General features: G+C 28.9%; 1 pseudogene; it reads right to left on the bottom strand.

The window, feature by feature from the left end:
* Window positions 1-2,193: 2,193 nt before the first annotated feature.
* On the bottom strand, window positions 2,194-4,173 carry LOC111294998 (adenine/guanine permease AZG1 pseudogene; annotated as a pseudogene).
* Between the last annotated feature and the right edge of the window lie 1,521 nt (window positions 4,174-5,694).

The following is a 5,694-nucleotide window of genomic DNA, read 5'->3' as shown; positions in this document are numbered from 1 at the left end:
AAATTTTTATCAAGTCTAGCAATCGAGTCTTCTGAAGGAAAAATCATTATGACATATAAATCTAATAATAAAAAAAAAATTTATAAAAAAAGTTACTAAAAATATTTTAGTCAATCTTTTTTAATATTTTTGGAATTAAAATTTTAAAATTTTTAAAAATTTAATTTCACATAGACTTTATTTTAAATTTTAGTTGATTTAAATTAAATTTAAATAAATTAATAAGAGTTATATATTTAAGGATAAATTTATTAATTTAAAAATTTATAGAGATATTTTAAGTCAATTACTTTTAACTCTTTAGAAGTTCACATTTTTATATATAAAAATAATAATAAAATTATATATATATAAATAAGTGTGTGTGTGTATGTGAACTTAGGAATTAGATATCATTTCGTAAAAATCAAATCACCTACGGATATGTTAAGAAGACGCTTTGAATTATTATCTTGTTGTAATATCCCTTGTCTAGAGCAATCGGAGATCTTGTATTTAGTTGTCTAGGGCAAACAGATTCCAACTCATAAAAGTCTTCTTTGAAAGTGTTAACAATCGGACTATATAGCAGCCAAATATTTGTTTTGGATAATTAGATAAATACGGAAATTTTCTAGAAAAGAAGCAACAAAAATCTTTTCAATGCATGAAAAATCTATTAAAATGGCAACAATTTCAATCATGGAAGTGAAGGGTGCCCACATCATCCATCATCATCTAATTATTTGCATAACTTAAAAAATCAATCGCCTTCTGTATGACCAAATGAGTTTTGGATTTATAACGAATTGATTATAAGTTTATTTAACAAATGAAAAATAACAAAATAGAAAACTACCCTTTTATGCTTGTCTTTCATTTCTTTAGAACGATAAAAGGGGAATAATTGAATTAAAAGATTAAGAAAATTTTTTTGCAACAAAATATATGCAACTAGTTTTTATCCCTGCAAATGCACGGAATTTTTATATTTATAATAATATTTAATTTAATTCATTAAAAATCTATATAAAATTTTTGTAGATTCGAAATTTTATTTTTATCACTAAATATTTGTATCTTTTTTCTTTATTTTTAATTCAATTTATATATTTAATGTTAAAATCTTTGATTTAATTTTTAATTTCATAAATTAAAAGTACAAAATAAAAAATAATTTATCAACAAAATTTTCAAATAACTTTTTGACCTCCATATTAATTTAGAAAAGTATATTAGTAAATATTTAAAACATTGAAATTTTTAATTAAATTCATTTAATGAATTTGATTGTTTAATTGGTAAAAAATAAAATTTTGCTATAAAAATAGGTTACATAAAATTCAAATATAGTAAGTATTTATAGACCTCAAGAAACTATAAAAAAATTGATAATTAAAATAAAGTATAACTAAAACTTAATAATAAATCTAATCAAAAAAATAGAAAAATTTTAAATTGAAGATAAATATGTGATTTAGGAAGTCCAATAGAAAAAGTTCATCAGATTCTAAACTATTTCTCAATCCCCTAAACATTTATTTTCTCTATGTATACATGCATCCATGATTAGAAAATTCCATTCATTAAAAAATGAAAGAAAACTCCAATTTAAAATTTTTATCACCATAATATTAAACAATAATAGAATTTGATATATATTAACAAAAAATTACATGACAATCACCATAAAAATGACAATTCTATTAAAAATGAAAGAAAACTCCAATTATTGTTAATATATTTTTATCTACTTATATAATTTGATATTTAAAAAAAATATTAAAATGGATATTTTTAAGTCCTAAAACTAAAATTTTTAAACAATAATTCATGCATGCTCTTATCAATTTAAATAAATTTAAATATTTTATTACATTTGAATAATATTAAATAAAATAACTAATCATATATCCTTTTATTTGTTTTCAAATTAATATTTGAATATTTATTATTATTTAATGATTTAGTTTAAAAGTTTTTATATTTGATTATTTTGATAATATATATTATAATTATTTATTATTATCTTATGTTCAATTTAAAAAAATTATCCACCTAAACATTCACATAAGTAAATTTTATTAGATTTGCATATATATTGTAATATAATATTATATATGAGTTTAATATCATCCTTTGAATGTATGATTCGATAGCAATATATACATTATCTCTTAAAAAATCAGATTCAAATTCTTTTTTTGTTAAAAAAAAAATTAAAACAACTATTTTAAGATGCCTATTTAGCTAGATAGGAAAAAAAAAAGGAAAGAGACGAAAGAGAAACCTCCTACTAAACAATCAAATTGATGAGAATATTTACTACTAATTGTCTCTTTGTGTGAAATGTGAATACATTTCTTATCATATTTATTTCTCTGCAAAGATATTGTCCAAAAGAGACAAAACAAAAGATTCAAAGGTGTATTCCCGCTAAAGACCTTATAAAATACGATCAAGTTCAACTGCTTTTGCATTTCGATCTTCTATTGCTTGCTCATGTGCCCCATTGACCACAACACCACGACTTTTTATGACTCCATACTTCACCAATAGCTCCGTCGCCCAATCCAGAATGTGCAAGACAATGTAAGTTCCAATCCCACCAATTAACCCATATGCTATGGAATAGGTCAAAGGCATCAAAATCAATGTCACAAAAGCGGGGATTGCCTGTCTCATATCATCCCACTCAATTTCCAGCACTGCTCTCATCATCAACACTCCCACCAGGATCAGCGGCGGCCCTACGGCCCAAGCGGGTATCGACGCCAAAAGTGGCGTGAAGAAAAACGCTAGGAAAAAGTATCCGGCCACTGTTAACGCCGTCAACCCCGTTCGTCCACCCTCTCTAATCCCTGTGGACGATTCAACGAAAGCCGTAACTGGTGATGTCCCGAGCAATGATCCTACGACAATTGACATGGCATCCGACATGAAAGCGAAATATTGGCCCTCAAAATCACCGTTTGGATCAGTAAAGCCGGCGAATTTCGCCATGGAATACAACGTACCAGTTGTATCCAATATGTCAACATATAAGAACGTGACCAAAGCCTCCCAAAAGTACCCTTTACCTATAGTGCTAAAACTCAATGCCCCAGCTGTACTTTCTATTAAGTGGATATCAACAACTTTCTTAAAATACTTGTGAGCTGAATTACCGGCGTCAGTGTTAGGAAAAGCAGACACTTTAGTGTTGCGGAACCAAGAAACCGCCGTTACAAATACTATACCATAAATCATAGCACCCTTAATATTTTTCACCATGCAATAAGCTATAATCACAAAACCCACGATTCCAAGCCACAACGTGGGACTCTCCATTCTGTCACGTAGACAAAAAATGTCACCCGAGACTGTACCCCCAGGCATTAAACTAACGGTTCCGTTAGCTGCCGCTAAAACTGGGGCAACCGAAACCCGGGATGAACTCGGACAGCCTCCGAGAGCCACAAGGGTTGACGGGTTATACCCGACTAACCCGACGCCTTGGTTATTTTGCAGCCCGATAAAGGCGAGAAACAGCCCGATACCTGCAGACGAACTTATCCGAACCGGTTTAGGAACTAACTTAGCTAACTTGGCCCGGAACCCGATAGCTGAAATGAACAAAAACATTAACCCTTCTATGAAAACCGCTGCTAAAGCACTCTTATAAGGGACATTACCCGACCCGTGAAGTCCGACCACAGTATAGGCAAAATACGCATTTGTCCCCATACCCGGAGCCAAAGCCAGCGGCAAATTCGCGAAAGCACCCATAATTACGCAGCCAATAAGAGAAGAAACAACAGTTGCTACTATGAGATCTTTACGGACGGTCTCCAAACATGAAGCGTAACCCGGGTTGACCGGGTCGAATTTGCATGACACGTCAGGCTTGATGACTCGGAGATTTGACCCAGTGCAGTTGGATAATGGAACGGAAGGATCAGAACATAAAGGAATGCAATCTGAGACGCTGCAGGGACCTCCAGAGTCGGCAAGGATGGAAGCATTGACGGCTAAGATGTAAGCCATGGTTAGGAACGTAGCGGTTCCCGCACGCAACTCGGTTGTGAAAGAAGAGTTACGCTCGGCTAGTTTGAAACGCTTCCCGACCCGGCTATTGGCAACGGCCGAGTTGAGCCGAGTTAGGAACTTTTTGGGTGGTGGTTGAGGTTCCATGACCATGGAAAACGAAAAGAAACAAACTTTGTTAGTAGGTAAGAAAAAAATGAGTGTGGTTTTACATATAAATAAAAATACTCAAAGAAAAAAAAAATAGAGACTTTGTGTGTTTGTTTTTGGAAAATTTGATGGCATTAGCGGAATAAAAGGGAAGAAATTCTATAGTAGGAAAGTGGGAAAAGGGCATCATTTTATATTTGGGAAAGTATCTAAGAATTTACTACCAAATACTGGTTCAAGCGATACAAAGAGTAAGATATTAAGGGATTGAATATAAAAAAATAATGTGATTATGGTTTGTTTGTTTATTTTAAGATGTATTTAGATTTTATTTATATTTGGTAATAAAATTATTTTATTTATTTTAATTTGATTTATTTAAATGGTAAAATATTTACATTTTATTTATGTTCATTGATTAAGTCATGTAAATTTTTTTATGAATATTAAATGAATATATTTATAAATATTAAATAAATAAATATAAAAATATATGTATAAATAAATAAATTTATAAATAATAAATAAAAATATAAAATATTGTTAAAAATAATTTATTAAATTTAATAAATAAATAAAAATAAATAAAAATTAAATATTTTCAGGAATAAATTTATAAATAATAAATAAAAATATAAAATATTGTTAAAAATAATTTATTAAATTTAATAAATAAATAAAAATAAATAAAAATTAAATATTTTCAGGAATGATTTATCAAAAAATTTATTCATTTATATTCTTAAAAAAATTTTTGTTTAAATTAAAATTCATTGAGAATATAAAAAAGATACTTTTTTTATGAATTTATTAAGTTAGATTATATCAATTTATTTGAACGAACTCAAAGAGAAAATAAATCGGATGAAACCCAAAATTTAAAAAAAAAAAAAGTATATGAGAATTTGAAGGGGAAGGGGATTGCGAATTTATGATGACGATGATATTTTGTATTTTTGATCATTTTTAGTGTGAACCACGACAGCTTAATTTGCACAATACTTTATATTTTTTTATATATAAAGTTTTTTTGTCACATATTTAAATAGATTGGAAAAATTAAAAAACAAAAGGATAGAGGGGGAGGAAAAATTATTGTCAACGTAAAAAATCATAGACATTGGACTAACCCGAGTCTTATCTCATTAATGTTTTAGTCAGACTTGGAAAGTGAGGAAATTACAACTGTACCTCATGGTTTTTTCTTAAGGGAGGAGGAATAGGAAAGAGGAAAAGGGCTGCTTTTTCCAACTTTCTTTTAATGTTTTTTCTTCTATGGCATCTACCTTTTTTTTTTAGGGTGGGGTACACACATGAAACCTACCAAATATTTAGATTGGTTTATTATTAATTTTTCATTTCTTCCAATGTGCCAATAGTACCAAATCAAGCTGCATATCCTGGTTTCACACCTTGATTTGGTGCCATTCTTTACTTTCCTTCCAATAATAAAAATAAATAAATTCAGCTTATTAATAAGCAATGACATGCTAATTATATCAGATTTGAATTGAGAATGAGAGGCCATTAGTGTCATTT

Source organism: Durio zibethinus, chromosome 14 (genome assembly GCF_047325235.1).
Source record: "Durio zibethinus cultivar Kanyao isolate XHJ-2024 chromosome 14, ASM4732523v1, whole genome shotgun sequence".
In the NCBI taxonomy this organism is placed as follows: domain Eukaryota; kingdom Viridiplantae; phylum Streptophyta; class Magnoliopsida; order Malvales; family Malvaceae; genus Durio; species Durio zibethinus.
This window is presented reverse-complemented; position numbering and strand designations above follow the sequence as displayed.